Source organism: Prionailurus bengalensis, chromosome C1, assembly GCF_016509475.1.
Source record: "Prionailurus bengalensis isolate Pbe53 chromosome C1, Fcat_Pben_1.1_paternal_pri, whole genome shotgun sequence".
Classification (NCBI taxonomy): Eukaryota; Metazoa; Chordata; class Mammalia; order Carnivora; family Felidae; genus Prionailurus; species Prionailurus bengalensis.
In genome coordinates this window covers 78,474,088-78,496,173 of record NC_057345.1, presented here as the reverse complement: position 1 = coordinate 78,496,173, position 22,086 = coordinate 78,474,088, and the positions used below count along the sequence as shown (strand labels likewise).

The 22,086-nt window shown below is 37.6% G+C and overlaps 1 protein-coding gene across 1 annotated transcript in view; it reads right to left on the bottom strand.

The window, feature by feature from the left end:
* The window catches only part of CC1H1orf146 (chromosome C1 C1orf146 homolog), a 58,878-nt gene extending 37,035 nt beyond the window's left edge, over positions 1–21,843 (bottom strand). The window contains exon 1 of the mRNA XM_043575570.1: positions 21,725–21,843. The gene's annotated coding sequence lies outside the window, so the exon portion shown is untranslated. The remainder of the gene's footprint in view (positions 1–21,724) is intronic.
* Positions 21,844–22,086: the final 243 nt, after the last annotated feature.

Sequence of the window (22,086 nt, the reverse complement as noted above, 5' to 3'; positions counted from 1 at the left end):
TATTGTTTACTTTTTCCATTAGAGCCTCCACATATAAATTATAGTTGTTTTAAATTCCTAGTCTAATAATTACAACATTCCTGCTGCATCTAGATGTGTCTGATTCTGATGTTTATGGTCTCTTCAAATTATGTTTTCTGCCTTTTTAGCATGCCTTATCATTTTTTGTTTAAAGCCTAACATGACATACTTGGTAAAAGAAACTCTGGTACACAGGCCTTTGGTGACACTGGTAAGGTGTACAGGGAGGAGAAGCATTCCACAGTCTTATTATTAGGTCTCAGTCTTTTTGAGAGCCTGCACCCCTTAGCTGAGAATTTCACTTGTGTTTGTCCAGTATTTCCTCTGGTTAGGTGAGACAGGATGCCTGGAGGGGACTAAAGCTGGGTATTTCCCTTCTCCCATGTTGATTAGGCTATGATAAAACCCCAACAGGATTAGGCTCTGGTAAAGTAGTTTCTCTTGAGGGCAGAATTTTTAAGAACAGGATGCCTGCATTTCCCTGATGAGGAGCAACATTGAGCATCTCTTCATGTGCCTGTTGGCCATCTGGATGTCTTCTTTAGAAAAGTGTCTATTCATGTTTTCTGCCCATTTCTTCACTGGATTATTTGTTTTTTGGGTGAGGAGTTTGGGGAGTTCTTTATAGATTTGGATACTAGCCCTTTGTCCAATATGTAATTTGCAAATATCTTTTCCCATCCCTTCGGTTGCCTTTTAGTTTTGTTGATCGTTTCCTTTGCAGTGCAGAAGCTTTTTATCTTCATGAGATCCCAATAGTTCATTTTTGTTTTTAATTCCCTTGCCTTTGGAGATGTGTCAAGTAAGAAATTGCTGCGGCTGAGGTCAGAGAGGTTTTTTTCCTTTCTCCTCTAGGGTTTGATGGTTTCCTGCCTCACACGTCCTTTACCTTCATGTCCTTTATCCATTTTGAGTTTATTTTTGTGAATGGTGTAAGAAAGTGGTCTAGTTTCATTCTTCTGCATGTTGCTGTCCAGTTCTTCCAGCACCATTTGTTAAAGAGACTGTCTTTTTTCCATTGGATATTCTTTCCTGCTTTGTCAAAGATTAGTTGGCCATATTTTTGTGGGCCCAATTCTGGAGTCTCTATTCTATTCCATTGGTCTATGTGCTCAACGTCGCTCCTCATCAGGGAAATACAAATCAAAACCACACTGAGATACCACCTCACGCCAGTCAGAGTGGCTAAAATGAACAAATCAGGAGACTATAGATGCTGGAGAGGATGTGGAGAAACAGGAACCCTCTTGCACTGTTGGTGGGAATGCAAACTGGTGGAGGCACTGTGGAAAACAGTGTGGAGGTTCCTCAAAAAATTAAAAATAGACCTACCCTATGACGCAGCAATAGCACTGCTAGGAATTTACCCAAGGGATACAGGAGTGCTGGTGCATAGGGGCACTTGTACCCCAATGTTTATAGCAGCACTTTCAACAATAGCCAAATTATGGAAAGAGCCTAAATGTCCATCAACTGATAAGTGGATAAAGAAATTGTGGTTTATATACAGAGAGGAATACTACGTGGCAAGAGAAAGAATGAAATATAGCCTTTTGTAAAAACATGGATGGAACTGGAGAGTGTTATGCTAAGTGAAATAAGTCATACAGAAAAAGACAGACACCATATGTTTTCACTCTTATGTGGATCCTGAGAAACTTAACAGAAGACCATGGGGGAGGGCAAGGAGAAAAAAAAAAAGTAAGGGGGGGGGGAGCCAAACCATAGGAGACTCCTAAAAACTGAGAACAAACTGAGGGTTGATGGGGGTGGGAGGGAGAGGAGGGTGGGTGACGGGTATTGAGGAGGGCACCTGTTGGGAGGAGCACTAGGTGTTGTATGGAAACCAACTTGACAATAAATTTCATATTAAAAAAAAAGAACAGGATGCTTGCATATTTCAAAATACCCTCCACCCCGAGCCCCCAACCAGAAGCACAAAGGAAGTTTTCTTCAATATTCACTGTTGAGAACCTGGTAGAGCTCCTGGAGGTAGAACTCACAAAATGCGGAGGCCTGCTATGGACTGAATTATGTTACACCAAAATCACATAATGAGGCCCCAGTCCTCAATGTGATGGTATTTGGAAATAGGAAGGTTTAGATGAGATCAAGAGTGTGGGCCCCTCATGATGGGATCAGCGCCCTTATAAGAAGAGATGCTAGAGCTTGCTAGTGCAGTCACTCTCTCCCTGCTATATAAGGACACAGCAAGAAGGCTATCTGCAAGCTAGGAAGCAAGTTCCTACCAGAACAGCACTAAGATGGCACCCTGATCTCAGACTTCTGGCCTACAGAACTTTAAGAAAATAAATCTCTGCTGTTTAAGCCACCCAGTCTATGGGAATGGCTATGGCAGGTCAAACTAAGACAGGGTCCCCTAATGATTTGATCTCTGCACTTATTGACACAGTGCTTTCAGGAATTCTTCAATTACACTTTAGATTTTCCTATCCCAGTACTGGTTCCTGCAGAGGTTTCTGCTTATTGGTTTCTGCTCCAATTAGGTGATTCTTTGTATCAATCTCTCTGCCTCTAAAATTTTGGGTGCAGAAGTTTGCCATGTAATCTCACTTCCCTGACAGATTTAAGAAGAGTTGTTGATTTTTCAGTTTGTTCAGCTTTTTACTTATTAATAGGATGGAGTTACTAGCTCCATGCTCTTTACATGCTGGACTGGCAACCAGAAGCCAAGAGTTTTGTTTTTTAAAATTTAAACTATCATATATACATATGATACATATATATATATATGATATATATATATATATACACACATCATGTATGATATATATAATATATATCATATGATTATATATCATATATATGATATATATAGTTATTAGAGGTTCTTTCTTACTCTCTGATCATTCTTCTTTATGGCATCTGTTTATTTTATGAACTCAAAAATCTGTAATTTCCCTGAGGTAATTAATTACATCTTCAAAAAGTTTTCTTCTGTTGTCCATATGGTCTGTTTTCTACAAGTCTCTTTTTTTCTGATTATCTTATCTAGTTTTCGTGTTGGAGTTTTCCTCAAATGTCTAGTGATCCTTAATTTTTCTTATTTCTGTATTTATTAATTAAAAATATTTATGTACATATCTGATACTATTATAGGGACTGGGGACACAACAGTGAACAAAACAGACAAATCTCTACCCTCATGAAGCTTCCATTCTAGTGGGATGATTCCAGCAATTAAAAAAACAAGACAAATATGGGTGATAAGGAGAGAGTGATGGAAGGTAGTAATGTGTGCCATGGAGAAAAATAAATCAGGGTATATGGGGAGTAAGTGCTGGAGGCTGTTATTTTATGTTGGGATGGCCAGAGAAGACATCTCTTATAAGGTAAGACATTTGCCTGGTATTCCCAAATCCATCTTCCCAGCTGAACTACTCCAGAAAACAAACCTCCAGCCTCCTCCATAGGAGAACTGTCGAGTGAATTTGCTTCGACGTTCAGGATGGAGAAGAGAACCCAGGGAGGTTCTAACAGATTTGCATATAAACTTTCAACAATCTTTCCTTCTTCCACATTCTGCTCTTGATGGCACCAATACCTGATGCTTCTAAGTACAGTACTCAGCCTCTCAGGAGGTCCATGAAGCAAAACTCTTCTTTTTTCATTAATTTCTCCCTCTGTAGACACATAGATAATTTTCTTTTATAACCAAATCAATTACCATTCCTGTCTTCTAGCTTCCTCCTACTCATTTAAATCTCTCATTTGCTATTTGATTCCTCATATCTTTGTGTTTGTTAACTTTTTAAAGAAATATTTACTGTCATTTCAAAAGCCTTTGGAGAAAAAGAGAAGATAAACAAATGGGGTCAATCTGCCATTTTAAGCACGAAGTCTGTGGTATTTTTAAAAAAAATTTTTTTTAAACGTTTATTTATTTTTGAGACAGAGAGAGACAGAGCATGAACGGGGGAGGGTCAGAGAGAGAGGGGGACACAGAATCTGAAACAGGCTCCAGGCTCTGAGCCATCAGCACAGAGCCCGACGTGGGGCTCGAACTCACGGACCATGAGATCATGACCTGAGCCGAAGTCGGACGCCCAACCGACTGAGCCACCCAGGCGCCCCATGTCTGTGGTATTTTAATTGCCATCACTTACATACACCATCCATATTCTAAACTTCCAAAATTTTCTCAGGTTTCTCAATGAAATGCCCCTCTTATCTCTGAAAATGTAAATCTCATCTCTATCTACAAAACCTCAAATATTATCCCATAATTATCTTTCCCAATTAATCTCATTAAAGAATTTCCCTCTACTTGTTTGAGATATGAATTTACTTCCTTATTATATTCCCTTAACATTTAGCATAGTGGGGTTTACTAAGTAGTTGATCAATGAATTATGTTCCTATAACATCAGTAATGAGATACACTGGTAATATTAACAGTAGGCTTCTAGCAATGAAAGAAACTATTTTAATTGTAATAAATATCTCATATATTTAACTTCTAACATCTCTCAGTGGGAGAATCCATTTTATAGTACCAAGTAGAAGTATTAATCTGAAATAATAAGATGCATATTATAGTCTAAAAACACTTAGAAAGTAACTAAAAAACAAAAAGTAAAAAAAAAGAGGAATTAAAATTGTAAACTAAAAAAAATATTCATACATCACAAAAATAGTAGTAAAAAAAGTAACAGAAGAATAACAACAAAAGACCTATAAAGAATAAATGACAAAATGGCAGACCTAATGGTGGTGATGGTTGTACAGCAAAGTGAATATACTAAAAATCATTGAATTTAAAATTCACTTTAAGTCACTTTAAAAATTCATTTTAATTCACTTTAAAAGTTATTTTTGTGTTATCTGGATTATATCTCTTACAAATTTTAAATAATAGGCATAAATCCAGCCATATTGAATAATCACATCAAATATGAACAGGAAAATGTTCCAAAGCAAAATCCACCATACGCTGTCGTAGATTCAAGAATATAAACAGACTGAAAGTCATAAGAAAAAGACACACCATGCAAACAGTATAAGAGAGCTGGAGTGGCTGTATTAATAAAAAACAAAATAGACTTTAGGATAAGAAACATCACCAGAGACCAAGAAAGATACTTTAAAATGATAAAAGAGTCAATATATCAAGAATATATAACAACTGTAAACGTAACATCTAACAGAGACCCAAAACACATGAAACAAAAATCATACAAAGCATGCCCTCTAACCATAAGAGAATTAAATTAGAAATCAATACCAATAAAACCAAATTTCTTCAAATAAAGAAGTTAAACATACATAAGAAATGCATGCGTCAATAAAGGAATCACAATGGAAATTAGACATTATTTTGAGCTGAGTGAGAAGAAATAGAAAATGTATCAAAATTCATAGGATATGGCTAAAGTAGTATCCAGGGAAATTTATAGCTTTAAAAGACTAAATTTAAAAAGAAGATTTCAAGTTACTACCTTACTCCATTAAAAAAAAAAACAACCCAGGGGTGCCTGGGTGGCGCAGTCGGTTGAGCGTCCGACTTCAGCCAGGTCACGATCTCGCGGTCCGTGAGTTCGAGCCCCGCGTCGGGCTCTGGGCTGATGGCTCAGAGCCTGGAGCCTGTTTCCGATTCTGTGTCTCCCTCTCTCTCTGCCCCTCCCCCATTCATGCTCTGTCTCTCTCTGTCCCAAAAATAAATAAACGTTGGAAAAAAAAAATTAAAAAAAAAAAAAACCCAGAAGAACAAATTAAAGCCAAAACAATTAGAAAAAAGTAACAAAGATTAAAACAGAATTCCATAAAATAGAATACAGAAAAACACCAGAGAAAATTAATGAAAATTAATGAAAGAGAAAGTTGGCTCTTTGAAAAGATGAAAAAAAATTGACATTTAGCTAAACTAACAGAGAGAAAAAAGGAGAGAAGTGGGGAGGGAGGAGATATAAACTACCAAATCTGGAATGTAAGAAGGAATATCACTGCCAAACTTTCAGAAGTTAAAAATATTATAAAGATTTTAACAACTCTGTATCAGCAAATTTGATGCCTATATGAAATGGACACTGTTCTAATAAGACAAAAATTCCAATAGTGAAGATATGGAAATAAGAAAAGAGAAATCTAAATACAGGTATATCTCGGAGAAATTGTGAATTAGGTTCTAGAACCGCCCCCCCCCCCCAGTAAAGCAAATATCACAATAATGTAAGTTAAATGAATTTTTTGGTTTCCTGGTGCATATAAAAGTTACATATGCTTGGGGCACCTGGGTGGCTCAGTCAGTTAAGGGTCTGGCTCTTGATCTTGAGTTCAGGTTGTGATCTCAGGGTCATGAGTTCAAGGCCTGCTTTGGGCTCCACACTAGGCATGGGGCCTATTTAAAAAATAATAATAATAAAAATAAAGTAAAAAAGTTATGTATATTATACTGGGCGTTTGGGTGGCTCAGTAGGGTAAGCATCTGACTTTTCATTTTGGCTCAGTCATAATCTCATGGTTTCAAGAGTAGGAGCCCTGAGTTGGGCTCTGCACTAGCAGCTCACAGGCTGCTTGCATACTTAGGATTTTTTCTTTCTTTCTTTGTGTGTGTGTGTGTGTGTGTGTGTGTGTGTGACTGAGAGAGAGAGCAAGTGAGTGAGGGGCAGAGAGAGAGAGAGGGAGACAGAGGAAGATGGAGGGAGACAGAGAAAGAGGGAGAGAGGGAGAGAGAGAAGCTGGGCTCACCAGAAGTGGAACTCATGTTTTTGCGGGAAGCAGGGCTTGTGCTTACCTGATACAGGGCTCGTGCTCACCCAAAGCAGAGTTCATGCTCATGAACTGTGACATTACCTGAAGTCAAATGCTTAATGACTGAGCCACTCAGGCGTCCCACCCAATTGAGAAATTGTCTCAATTTCTTTCTCTCTACTCCTCCCCCACTTGTGCTCTCTCTCAAAATAAATCAATAAACTTTAAAAAGAGAGTTCTGTCTACTATACTATAGTCTGCTGGGTGTGCAAGAGCATTATGTCTTTTTAAAAAATTTTTGTTTACATTTATTTATTTTTGATAGAGAGAGACAGAGCACAAGTGGGGGAGGGGCAGAGAGAGAGGGAGACACAGAACCGGAAGCAGGCTCCAGGCTCCGAACTGTCAGCACAGAGCCCAATGTGGGGCTCGAACTCACAAACCCCAACATCATGACCTGAGCCGAAGTCGGACACTTAATCAACTGAGCCACCCAGGCACCCCAACATTATGTCTTAAAAAATGTACATATCTTAATTACAAAATACTTTTTTGGCTTGCCTGGGTGGCTCAGTCATTTAAGCATCTGACTTCAGCTCAGGTCATGATCTCATAGCTCCTGAGTTCCAGCCCCATGTTGGGTTCTGTGCTGACAGCTCAGAGCCTGGAGTCTGCTTCAGATTCTGTCTCCTCTCTCTGTCCCTCCCCTGCTCATGCTCTGTCTCTGTCTCTCTCTCTCTCTCAAAAATAAATAAACATTAGAAAAACAAAATACTTTTTTGCTAAAAATGCTAACCGTAATCTTGAGCTTTCAGTGAATGTCATCTTTTTGCTGGAGAAGTGTCTTTCCTCAATGTTGATGGTTGTTGACTTACCAGGATAGTGGCTGCTGAAAGTTTGCCTGGCTGTGGCAATTTCTTAAAATAAGACAACAAGGAAGTCTGCCATACTGATTTACTCTTGTGTTCAGAAACCATTTACCTATAGCACATGATGGTGTCTGATAACATTTTATTGACAGTAGATCTTTCAAAATTGGAGTCAGTCCTTTCAAACCCTGCTGCTGCTTTATCAACTAAGTTTATGTAATATTCTAAATCCTCTGTCGTCATTTCAACCACCTGCACAGCAACTTTGCCAGGAGTAGATTCCATCTCAGGAAACCACTTTCTGTGCCCATCCTTAAGAAGTACGTTCTCAAGAACACCTGGGTGGCTCAGTCGGTTAAGCATTTGACTCTTGACTTCGGCTCAGGTCTTAATCTCATGGTTCGTGGAGTCGAAGCCCATGTCAGTCTCTGCACTGATGACGTGGATCCTGCTTGGGATTCTCTCTCTTCTCTCTCTCTGCCCTTCCCCCTGATTGCATGCTCCCTCTTTCAAAATAAATAAACTTAAAAAATAAAAGAAACAACTCCTCAGTGAAAGTCTTTCAGTCATTGATTGCAGCCATTGAGTCACATATTCAGGCTCTACTTCTCATTCTACTTCTCTTGCTATTTCCACCATATCTGCAATTATTTCCTCCAATGAAGTCCTGAACCCCTCCACTATCTATGAGGGTAAGAATCAGCATCTTGCAAACTCTGGTTCATGTTGATATTTTGACCCCTTCCCATGAATCATGAATGTTCTTAATGGGATCTAGAATGGCAACTCCTTTCCAGAAGTTTTTCAACCAACTTTGCCCAGATCCATTAGAAGAATCACTATTTACAGCAACTGTAGCCTTATGAAACGCATTTCTCATAGTAAGATTTGAAAGTCGAAATTACTCCTTGATCTATGAGTTGCACAACAGATGTGTCAGTAGTCAAGAAAACAACATTAATCTCACTGTACATCTCAAAACCCTTGGGTGATCAGGTGCAATGCCAATGAGCAGTAATATTTAAAAAAACACTTTTTTTTCCTAGTGGTACATCTCAAAAGTAGGTTTGAAATATTCAGTAAACCATGCTATAAACAGATGTGCATCACTCAGATCTGTTGTTCCATTTATACAGCACAAGCACAGATTTAGCACAATTCTTAAAAGCCCTAAGATTTTCAGAATGGCAAATGACCACTGGCTTCAACTTCAAATCATCAGCTGCATTAGCCCCTAACAAGAAAGTCAGCCTATCTATCCTTTGGCACTGTGAAGCCAGGTATTGACTTCCACTGACTTCTCTCTAGCTAACAAAGTCCTAGATGGCATCTCCTTCCAATACAAGGCTGTTAGTTACACCTACATTCTGTTGTTTATGTAGCCACCTTCATAAATTATCTTAGCTAGATCTTCTAGATAACTTGCTACAGCTTCTACATCAGCATCTGCTCCTTCACCTTCTACTTAAAAAAAATTGTTAATGTTTATTTATTTTTTAAAGAGAGAAAGAGAGACAGAGAGACGGGGGGGGGGGGGGGCGGTGGCTCAGAGAGAGAGGGAGACACAGAATCTGAAGCAGGCTCCAGGCTCCAAGCTGTCAGCACAGAGCCCAATGTGGGGCTCAAACTCGCAAACTGCAAGATCATGACCTGAGCTGAAGTTGGACACTTAATCAAGTAAGCCACCCAGGCACCCCCACCTTGAACTTTTATGGAGAGATCTTTTCTTACATCTCATGAACCAACTTCTGCTAGCTTCAAATTTTTACTTCTGCAGCCTCCTGGCCTTTCTTAGTCTTCACAGAATTGAAAAGAGTTAGGGCCTTGCTCTGGATTAGGAATTTAAGGGACTATAGTAGTTAGTTTGATCTATTCAGCTCACTAAAACTTTTTCCTTATCAGTAAAAAAAGGCTATTTTGCTTTCTTATCATTTGTGTGTTGACTGGAATAGCACTCTTAATTTCCTTCACAAACTCTTTCTTTTCATTCATAACCTGGCTAACTGGTTAACTGCAAGAAGCCTAACTTTCAGCCCATCTTGGCCTTTTGACATGCCTTCTTCATTAAGCTTAGTTATTGCTAGCTTTCAATTTAAGGTGAGGTGTGTGGACCCTTCGTTTCACATGAACACTCAGAGTCCACTGTAGGGTTACTGACTGGCCTAATTTCAATATTGTTGTGCCTCAGGGAATAGAGAAACCCAGGGGAGAATGGTGGGGAACGGCTGGTTGGCAGAACAGTCAGAACAAACATGACATTTATCATTTAGTACAGCAGACACAAGCAAGACCATTGGAGAGCCTGGTTCTGGAGACCCAGAGGGATTGCACTACAGGGCACCATAGGACATCTTCTACATGAGGCTACTTCTTTCAAGACCACGAGACATAAGTGACTTACCTAATACATAGAAACAAAAACTGATAATTAGACAAAAAAGAGACACAAGATATGTCTCAAATGAAAGAACAAGACAAAATCATAGTAAATGAACTAAATGAAACAGATAAAGAATTCAAAGTAATGATCATAAAAATACAACTTGAAAAAAGACAGCAATCTCAGTAACAACCTCAACAAAGAGACATAAAATATAAAAAAAGAACTAGTCAGAACTTAAAAATTCAATAACTGAAGTAAAAAAAATACACTAGAGAGAATCAACAAACAGATTAGAGGATACAGAAGAAAGGATCAGTGATCTGGAAGACAGAGTAATGGAAAGCAACCAAGTTTAATAGCAAAAAGAGTAATAACAAATGAAAATAGGTTAAAGGAACTCAGCAATATCATCAAGTACAGTAACACTCCCATTACAGAGATCCTGGAATGAACAGATAAAGAGTAAGGGGCAGAAAACTTACCTAAAAAAATAACAGATGAAAAGTTCCCTACTCTGGAAAAGAAAACAGCCATCCAAGTCCAGGAAGTACAGCCAGCCTATATAAAGGTAAACCCAAGTTAGTCCACACCAATACACATATTTAGAACAGCAAAAATAATGATAGAGAATTTTAAAAGGAGCAAGAAAAAAGAAAACAGTTACATACAAGGAAAATGCCAGAAAGCTATCAGTTGATTTTTGGAAGAAACTTTGCAGACCAGACTGGAGAGGCAGGACACATTCAAAGTGCTGAAAGGAAAAAAACCTATGTGAAGAATACTCTACTCAGCAAGTTTATCACTCAGAACAGGAGAGGTTGTAAGATCCTCTGACAAAAGTTAAAGATGTTCATCACCATTAAATTAGCTTTACAAAAAATGTTTAAGATAATTCTTTAAGAAGAAAGAAAAGGCCATAAGTGGAAAAAAATATGAAAGGAAATAAATTCATAGATAAAATCAAACATAAAGGCAGATTAATAATTTATAAAGCCAATGTGGACATTAAAACACAACAGTAGTAAAGTCAATTATACTGATAAAAATTGGTCAAAGGATATACAAAATAAAAAGATGTAGCATATGACAACATACACCTAAAATATGGAGTAGGGAGTAAAAATTTAGTGCTTTTAGAATGTGTTCAAACTTAAGCAACCATCACATTGACATAGACTGCTATAACATAAGAAGTTATAATATGAACCCAATGGTAACAACAAATCTAAAGTCTAGGAGGAGCCAAGATGGCAGAACAGCATGGAAGTTTTTTGTGTGTCTCGTGTCCATGAAATACAGCCAGACCAACATTAAACCATCCTACACACCTAGAAAACTGACTGGAGGATTAACACAACAATCTGCACAACCTGAACCACAGAATTCAGCAGAAAGAGAAAAAATTCATTTTTATCTTCAATTTTTATTAAAAATGTTTTTAATTTTTTACTATATTTTTTACTCTTGTGTAAATTTTTTCAAATTTATCTTACGTCCATCATTTTCTTTTAGTCTACTTCAATGTATTCACCTTTTCAAATTTTCAAACGATTTCTTTTTCTTTTTTTTTTTTCCTTTTTGTTTTTCTTTTCCTTGAATGCAGAAAAAGAAAAACTTCATTTTTATGTTCAATTTCTATTAAAAATATTTTTCTTTAATTTTTTTACTACATTTTTTGCTTTTATGTAATTTTTTTCAAATTCTATATTACTTGCATCATTTTATTTTAGTCTACTACAGTGTATGCACTTGTTCAAATTTTCAAACGATTTTTTTTCTTTTTGTTTCTTTTCTTTTTCTTGAATACAGAAAGAGAAAAAATTATTTATTTTTAATTTTTATTAAAAATATTTTAAATTTTTTTCTACTATATTTACTGTTGTGTAATTTTTTTCAAATTCTATTTTACTGCCATCATCTCATTTTAGTCTACTTCAGTGTATTCATTTTTTCAAATTCTCAAACGATTTCCTTTCCTGCCCCCCCTTTTTTTCTCTAATCTGTCAAACCACTTTCAACACCCACCAAAACACACCTAGGATCTAGCATCATTTATTCAATTTTTGTGTGTGTGTGTTTAATTTTTAAATTTTAGTATTTTTTAAATTTTAATATTTTTTTAATTTTTATTTTTCTACCTCATTAGTTCCTTTTCTCCCTTCAAAATGACAAACAAAGGAATTCACCCCCAAAGAGAGAGCACAAAGAAACGACAGCCAGGGATTTAACCAACACAGATACAAGCAAGATGTCTGAACCAGAATTTAGAATCACGATAATAAGAATCCTAGCTGGAGTCGAAAATAGATTAGAATCCCTTTCTGCAGAGATAAAAGAAGTAAAAAATAGCCAGAATGAAACTCAAAATGCTATAACTGAGCTGCAATCATGGATGGATGCAGCGGTGGCAAGGATGGATAAGGCAGAACAGAGAATCAGTAATATAGAGGACAAACTTATAGAGAATAATGAAGCAGAAAAAAAGAGGGAGCTTAAGGCAAAAAAGCATGATTTAAGAATTAGAGAAATCAGTGACTCATTAAAAAAGAACAAGATCAGAATCATAGGGGTCCCAGAAGAGGAAGAGAGAGAAATAGGGGTAGAAGGGTTATGTGAGCAAATCATAGCAGAAAACTTTCCTAACCTGGGGAAAGACACAGATATCAAAACCCAGGAAGCACATAGGACCCCATTAGATTCAAAAAAACTGACCATCAACAATGCATATCATAGTCAAAATCACAAAATAGTCAGTGAAGGAGAGAATCATGAAAGCAGCAAGGGAAAAAAAGTCCCTAACATACAAGGGAAGACAGATCAGGTTTGCAGCAGACCTATCCACACAAACTTGGCGGGCCAGAAAGGAGTGGCAGGATATATTCAGTGTACTGAATCAGAAAAATATGCAGCCAAGAATTCTTTATCCAGCAAGACTGTCATTCAAAATAGAAGGAGAGATAAAAAGTTTCCCAGACAAACAAAAATTAAAGGAGTTTGTGACCACTAAACTAGCCCTGCAAGAAATTTTAAGGGGAACTCTTTGAGGGGAAAAAAGATGAAAAAAAAAAAAAAAAAAAAAAAAATATATATATATATATATATATATATATATATAAATACCGAAAGCAACAAAGATTATAAAGGACCAGAGAACCACCAGAAACTCCAACTCTGCAAACATCATAATGGCAATAAATTCATATCTTTCAGTACTCACTCTAAACGTCAATGGACTCAATGCTCCAATCAAAAGACGTAGGGTAACAGAATGGATAAGAAAACAAAATCCATCTATATGCTGTTTACAAGAGACCCACTTTAGACCTAAAGACACCTTAAGATTGAAAATAAGAGGATGGAGAACCATATATGATGCTAATGGTCAACAAAAGAAAGCCGGAGTAGCCATACTTATATCAGACAATCTAGACTTTAAAATAAAGCCTGTATCAAGAGATGCAGAAGGGCATTATATTATAATCAAGGGCTCTATCCACCAAGAAGATCTAACAATTGTAAACATTTATGCACCAAATGTGAAAGCACCCAAATATATAAATCAATCACAAACATAAAGAAACTCATTGACAGTAATATCATAATAGGAGACTTCAACACCCTACTCACAGCAATGGACAGATCATCTAATCAAAAAATCAACAAGGAAACAATGGCTTTGAATGACACACTGGACCAGATGGACTTAACAGATATATTCAGAACATTTCATCCTAAAGCAGCAGCATATACATTCTTCTCCAGTGCACATGGAACGTTCTCCAGAATAGACCATATACTGGGACACAAATAAGCCCTAAGTAAGTACAAAAAGATTGATATCATACTGTGCATATTTTCAGACCACAATGCTATGAAACTCGAAATCAACCACAAGAAAAAATTTGGAAAGGTAACAAATACTTGGAGACTGAAGAACATCCTACTAAAGAATGAATGGGCTAACCAAGCAGTTAAAGGAAATTAAAAAGTATATGGAAGTCAATGAAAATGATAACACCACAACCCAAAACCTCTGGGACACAGCAAAGGCAGTCCACAAGAGGAAAGTATATAGCAATCCAGGCCTTCCTAAAGAAGGAAGAAAGATCTCAGATATACAACCTAACCTTATGCCTTAAGGAGCTGAAAAAAGAACAGCAAATAAAACCCAAAACCAGCAGAAGACAGGAAATAATAAAGATTAGAGCAGAAATTAGTGCTATCGAAACCAAAAAAAAAAAAAAAAAAAAAAAACAGAACAGATCAATGAAACCAGAATCTGGTCTTTGAAAGAATTAACAAAATTGATAAACCACTAGCCAGTTTGATCAAAAAGAAAGAGGAAAGGACAAGAACACATAAAATCAAGAATGAAAAAGAAGCGATCAAAACCAACACAGCAGAAATAAAAACAATAATAAGAGAATATTATGAGCAATTATATGCCAATAAAATGGGCAATCTGGAAGAAATGGACAAATTCCTAGAAACATATACACTACCAAAACTGAAACAGGAAGAAATAGAAAATTTGAACAGACCCAAAACCAGAAGGGAATTCAAATTGGTAATCAAAAATCTCCCAAAAAACAAGAGTCCAGGGCCATATGGCTTTCCAGAGGAATTCTACCAACATTTAAGGAAGAGTTAACACCTATTCTCTTGAAGCTGTTCCAAAAAATAGAAATGGAAGGAAAACTTGCAAACTCTTTCTATGAAACCAGCATTACCCTGATTCCAAAACCAGACAGAGACCCCACTAAAAAGGAGAACTATAGACCAATTTCCCTGATGAACACGGAGGCAAAAATCCTCAACAAGATAGTAGCCAACCGGATCCAACAATACATTAAAAAAATTATTCACCATGACCAAGTGGGATTTATACCTGGGATGCAGGGCTGGTTCAATATTCGCAAAACAATTACCGCGATTCATCACATCAATAAAAGAAAGGACAAGAACCATATGATCCTCTCAATAGATGCAGAGAAAGCATTTGACAAAATACAGCATCCTTTCTTGATAAAAAACGTCAAGAATAAGAAAGAAGGAGCATACCTCGGGATCATAAAAGCCATATATGAATGACCCAATGCTAATATCATCCTCAATGGAGAAAAACAGACCTTTCCCCCTAAGGTCAGGAACAAGACAGGGATGTCCACTCTCGCCACTGTTATTCAACATAGTATTGGAAGTCTTAGCCTCTGCAATCAGACAACACAAAGAAATAAAAGGCATCCGAACTGGCCAGGAGGAGGTCATACTTTCACTCTTCGCAGATGACATGATAGTCTATACGGAAAACTCAAAAGATTCCACCAAAAAAACTGCTAGAATTGGTTCATGAATTCAGCAAAGTGGTAGGATATAAAATCAATGCACAGAAACCAGTTGCATTCTTATACACCAACAATGAAGCGAAAGAGAAATCAAGGAATCAATCCCATTTACAGTTGCACAAAAAACCATAAAATACCTAGGAATAAATGTAACCAAAGAGGTAAAAAACCTATACACTGAAAACCATAGAAAACTTATGAAAGATATTGAAGAAGACACAAAAAAATGGAAAAAGATTCCATGCTCCTGGATAGGAAGAACAAATATTGTTAAAATGTCAATACTACCCAAAGCAATCTACATATTCAATGCAATCCCTATCAAAATAACACCAGCATTCTTCACAGAGCTAGAACAAATAATCCTAAAATTTGTGTGGATAGCCATAATAGCCAAAGCGATCTTGACAAAGAAAACCAAAGCAGGAGGCATCACAATCCCAGACTTCAAGCTATACTGCAAAGCTGTAATCATCAAGACAGTATGGTACTAGCACAAGAAAAGACACTCAGATCAAAGGAACAGAATAGAGAACGCAGAAATGGACCCACAAACGTATGGCCAACTAATCTTTGACAAAGCAGGAAAGAATATCTAATGGAATAAAGACAGTCTCTTCAGCAAGTGGTGATGGGAAAATGACATGCAGAAGAATGAACCTGGACCACTTTCTTACACCATACACAAAAATAAACTCAAAATGGATGAAAGACAAGACAGGAAATCATCAAAATCCTGGAGGAGAAAGCAGGCAAAAACCTCTTTGACCTGGAGGCAAGGGAAACAAAAACCTCTGGAGGCAAGGGAAACAAAAGCAAACATGAACTACTGGGACCTCATCAAAATAAAAATCTTCTGCACAGCGAAGGAAACAATCAGCAAAACTAAAAGGCCACCGACAGAATGGGAAAAGATATTTGCAAATGACATATCAGATAAAGGGGTAGTATCCAAAATCTATGAAGAAATTATCAAACACAACACCCAAAAAACAAAGAATCCAGTAAAGAAATAGGCAAAAGACACGAATAGACACTTCTCCAAAGAAGACATCCAGATGGCCAACAGGCACATGAAAAAATGCTCAACATCACTCATCATCAGGGAAATACAAATCAAAACCACAATGAGATATCACTTTACACCTGCCAGAATGGCTAACATTAACAACTCAGGCAACAACAGATGCTGGCGAGAATGTGGAGAAATAGGTTCTCTCTTGCATTGTTGGTGGGAATGCAAGCTGGTGCAGCCACTCTGGAAAACAGTGTGGAGGTTCCTCAAAAAATTAAAAATAGAACTACCCTACAACCCAGCAATTGCACTACTAGGAATTTACCCAAGGGACACGGAGTGCTGGTGCATAGGGGCACTTGTACCCCAATGTTTACAACAGCACTTTGAACAATAGCCAAATTATGGAAAGAGCCTAAATGTCCATCAACTGATGAGTGGATAAAGAAACTGTGGTTTATATACACAAAGGAATACTACTTGCCAATGAGAAAGAATGAAATACGGCCTTTTGTAGCAACGTGGATGGAACTGGAGAGTGTTATGCTAAGTGAAATAAGTCATATAGAGAAAGACAGATACCATATATTTCCACTCTTATGTGGATCCTGAGAAACTTAAAAGAAGACCATAGGGGAGGGGAAGGAGAAAAAAAAAAGTTAGAGAGGGAGAGAGCCAAACCATAAGAGACTCTTAAAAACTGAGAATAAACTGAGGGTTGATGAGTGGGAGAAAGGGGGGGTGGGTGATGGGCACTGAGGAGGGCACCTGTTGGGAGGAGCACTGGGTGTTGTATGGAAACCAATTTGACAATAAATTTCATATTAAAAAAAATTAAAAAGAGTTAACAATATTTGTTCTTCCAATCCATGAGCATGGAATGTCTTTCCATTTCTTTGTGTTGTCTTCAATTTCTTTCATCAGTGTTTTACAGTTTTCAAAGTATACATCTTTCATTTCCTTGGTTAGGTTTATTTCTAGGTATCTTATTATTTTAGTGAAATTGTAAATGGGATTGTTTTCTTAATTTCTTTTTCTACTACTTCATTATTGGTGTATAGAAATGCAAGATTTCTATATACAGATTTTGTATCCTGTGATTTTACTGAATTTGGTTATCAATTCTAGCAGGTTTTGGCACAATCTTTCATAAAGATTTTATAAAGCGTATCATGTCTTCTGCAAATATGAAAGCTTTATTTCTTCCTTACCAACTTACATGTCTTTTCTTTTTCTTGTCTGCTTGCTGTGGCTAGAATGTCCAGTACCATGTTGTATATAAGTGGTGACAGTAGACATTTTGTCTTCTTGTTCCTGGCCTTAGGAGAAAAGCTCTCAGTTTTTCCCCATTGAGAATGATGTTAGCTATAAGTTTTTCATATATGGCCTTTATTATGTTATGTTCCCTCTAAACCTACTTTGCTGAGGGTTTTTATCATGAATGCTGTACTTTGTCAACAATTAGAGATTGCTGGGGTAGTCTTCAATGGGCCCCCAGTGTGCCTGAAGGTTTTTTCTGAAATGCCAAGAACACAAGGCCCTGACTCTATCCAGGTCATTTTTCATTTGCAATGAGCAACACTGAGAAATGCAGTAAGCAAGCTTGTCACCGCTTATTAATAAGTGTTCTCTTTGTTAATGTAACCAATTGCATGTGTCCATCTAGGTCCACTTCTGTTATTCCAACACATCTACCCACTTTGGGATTTGGGAGCCAAGGAAAACCATGAGGAACCTAAACCTTTGGCTACTACTTTTGCCATGATTTTTAAAGCCTGTTCCTCGTCCAGGCATCATGTATGTATATTCTGCCAGCATCAATTAAACAATACCAGGTCAACTTGTTAGCTTACAAGTAGGATAAAATTTCAGACTTTTCAGAGTTCTTGATAGGCATTATCTACTAAAGTTGGAAGATACACACCTAGCAATTGCACTTGTAAGTTTATATTGGAAAGAAATGCATGCAAAATGTATTAAAAGATTTGTACAAGAATGTTCATAACAGCATTTTAAAAGTTCATTCTTCATACTTTTGCTTAAATTTCTTTTTTAATCTTTCGAGGCTAGAATGATCCATGTGGTAATGGATTAGTGTTGGCAACACTCTTATGAAATCACTATTAGCTTAATAGAGATACAACTGAACATATATAAAAATACTTACAGATAGGTGGACATAGATAGACTAGTACATACACATGTATATATCTCTTTGCTTTGTTATCTGAAAGGGGCCTAAAATAAATGATACCTTCTCAGAAACAATCACACCTAGCAGCCAGATTTTTTTTTGTTTTTTTTTTTTTAATGTTTATTTATTTTTAAGGGAAACAGCTAGAACTTGAGCAGGGGTGGGGCAAAGAGAGGGAGACACAGAATCCAAAGCAGGCTCCAGGCTCCCAGCTGTGAGCACAGAGCCTGATGTAGGGCTCAAACTCATGAACTGTGAGATCATGACCTAAGTCAAAGTCGGGTGCCTAACTGACTGAGTCACCCAGGTGCCTCAGACTTTGGTTTCTAATACTTTTCTCTAATAAAAAGAACTGGAGATCCCTGGGAGAAATGGTGAAAAGAAGTGGGACAAGAAATACACAAGCTGAGCCTAGGGTATTTTGTAGCGCCAGAAAGGAAGGAAGTGATTAAAAACAAAAACAAAGTGGGTCACCTGGGTGGTTCAGTCAGTTGAGTGTGTCTGACTTTTGATTTTGGCTCAGGTCATGATCCCACGGTCACAGGATTGAGCCCTACATTGGGTTCCATAGTGAGTATGGAGCCTGCTTAAGATTCTTTCCCTCTCTCTCTCTCTTCCTTTATCCCCCTCCCTATCTCGTGTGCATGTGCACTTTTTCTCTCTCTCAGAAATAAATTTAAAAAAACAAAGGAAAAACTAAAACTGAGAGAAGTATGTCAAAAAGAGTAGAGGAATCACCTGAAAGAGATTCCTATGGCTAAAGCTGGAACAATCTGAGTAGCAAAATAAGTAAAATTATAATAAAATAATATTAAATTATATTAATAATATAAAAGTCATAACATTTATCATATTTCAAACTATAAAACAAAAAGTCACACATCCATACTGATTAAAATGAATTAAAAAATTAATAAATGGGGGAGAGGCGACAAATCTCCTGACAATGTCTTCAAGACACATTGGAGAAACATGACAGGTAGAAGACATTGGAAAAACATGACAGGTACTACCTCAGCCAGGTGGTCAAAGTCTACACCAATAGCTATAAATCACACTGATAGTATGTACCAATGATACAATGTAACCTTCTTCTCAATAATCTATAATCTTAGTCCTAAAGTGAGAAACACACCAAATTCCAGTAATTGAGCAACCTACAAAACACCTGACCAGCACTCCTCAAAGTCATCAAGGTTATCAAAAACAAAGAAAGTCTGAGAAACTGTCACCTCCAAGAGGAACCTAAGAAAACATTAAAATTAAATGTGATTTGGTATAGTGACAGGAATCCTAGAACAGAAAAAAAAAAAGGACATTAAGTTAAAACTACAGAAATCAGTGGCGCCTGGTTGGCGCAGTCGGTTAAGCGTCCGACTTCAGCCAGGTCACGATCTCGCGGTCCGTGAGTTCGAGCCCCACGTCGGGCTCTGGGCTGATGGCTCAGAGCCTGGAGCCTGGAGCCTGTTTCCGATTCTGTGTCTCCCTCTCTCTCTGCCCCTCCCCTGTTCATGCTCTGTCTCTCTCTGTCCCAAAAATAAATAAACGTTGAAAAAAAAAAAACAAAACTACAGAAATCAGAATAAACTTTAGTTAATAATAATGTAATAATATTGGTTCATTAATTGTGACAAATGTACCATACTAATATAAAACGTTAGTAATAGGGGAAACTAAAACGGTATGTGGGAATACTGTGGCTTTTGCCTCAATTTCTCTGTAAATCTAAAACTATTGTAAACAAATGAAGTCTATTAAAACAAAACATACATACAAACAAACAAACAAAAAACCTACTTCTCTTTCAAAGCCCATTAGAAATGCTGTCTCCTGCAAGAAACTATCCCTGGGCCCCTCAAACTTAAATGAGACCTCTCCTTCCTCAGAATCCACCTTAGAATATCTCGGTTGAGCACCTGTCACATTTTGTCCAACAAAATTATTTATAAACCTATTTCATTTCCCCTAAAACATAAGCATCCTAACCTCAACCAAATATCTACTTTTTCATGTTACTTAATATAAAATTAGTTCAAAGCAAAATTTAGAAACCAACTAATCCAGATGAAAGTCACTTTCAGTTTACGGTGAGTTAGTTATCTCCTAAGGCAGTTTCATTCTACTTTTGAATGACTCTAATAATTAGAAAGTTCTTCCTGCTGGGTTGAAGCCAAATGTTCTATAATTTCCTCATTTATTGTACGAATAGTACTTTATCTCCAGCACCTGGCAGAAGTAGACACTCAAAAAATACTTGTTTTTGGATGAGTAAATGGTTAGCTGGTTAAAGGAAGGATTGCAACTTCTATTACCCCTCCCATACAATTCACTGTGTAGCTAACGATCATCCTCCTGATAATACACACATACTATATAGCCATTTAATTCTTCACACCGTTATTGTAGGTTTTATAAACAATTTAAGTAAAGCTATGAGAGGTTTGTTAATTTTGTGCACTTCTAATAAGTGAGAAAGGAACTGGGGCCCGCAGATCCTCACGAGTGTACAATTAACGAATAGAAATGAGGCAGACAACTAAGGCTGCGGCAGTAAGGCTCCTTCAGTATCTCTGGGGAAACGCCCCTGGGCGAGCAGCCACGCCGGGGGGCTCATCCACTACCGAGCTCCGCGACTCTGGGCAAATCCCTTCACCTCCACTTGGCCTGCTTCCTCGTCTGAAAATAAAAAGCTCACACGCTTTTAAGGCATTACCCCGTTCCAAGTCCCTAGGATTCTGGGCTATTAGGATTCCGTTTGTTTTCCCCAAGTTTTCCAATTCAAATCAACTTAACACTGCACAAAAATCTCCTGTAAATCGCGTTCCCGCTCAGTCTCCTTAACTGACAAGTGAGAGGTTGGACCACAACTATCTTCACGGCGGCTTCCCTTCTTAAGAGTCTTCCTACCAGGATACAAACAATACCTAAAGTAAATATAAATCCGCAGACTTGACTACAAGGGTTCCGAAAAGGAAGGTTCTACAACCCTATAGGAAAAAACCTCAGGAAACCCCGTTCCATATGACTCTCAAAAAGAAAGCATGGTGGGGAGGATTCTCTCTCACGTCTCCAAATCTCTGAGGTAAAGACTGGACCCGTCAAGTCTGAGGAAAAAAAACACCCTGGCAGGAGAATGAAAAAAAAACCGTGAAGAGCGTGATCCGCAGTGGCTGTAAACACACCTACCCGACCAGCAAGTCCGTGGTACCACGTCACCTCCCCAACTTCCAGAACTTTCCAGGAGTAGCGGAAGTACGGCGGCAGAGAAGCACAGACGTCTTCGTGGCCGCCCCAGCCGCAGGACTTGCTCTTCACTTGCTGCGCTTCCGCGCAGCCGCAGACCTTGCTAACTTTGGCCCCGCCTTTTCTGATCATTAAATGGCAAGATTTGAAGGAGCCAGGAAGTGGTTAGGAGAAAGTAAGTTTGTTTGTTTGTTTGTTTTTGAGTTGTTTTTTGCGTTTGACTTACTTGCCTGGAGTTAATTTTTCACAATTTTTTAAAATTTAGGCTCAATTCTTTTACTCTTATTATTGACAACATAAGGTCA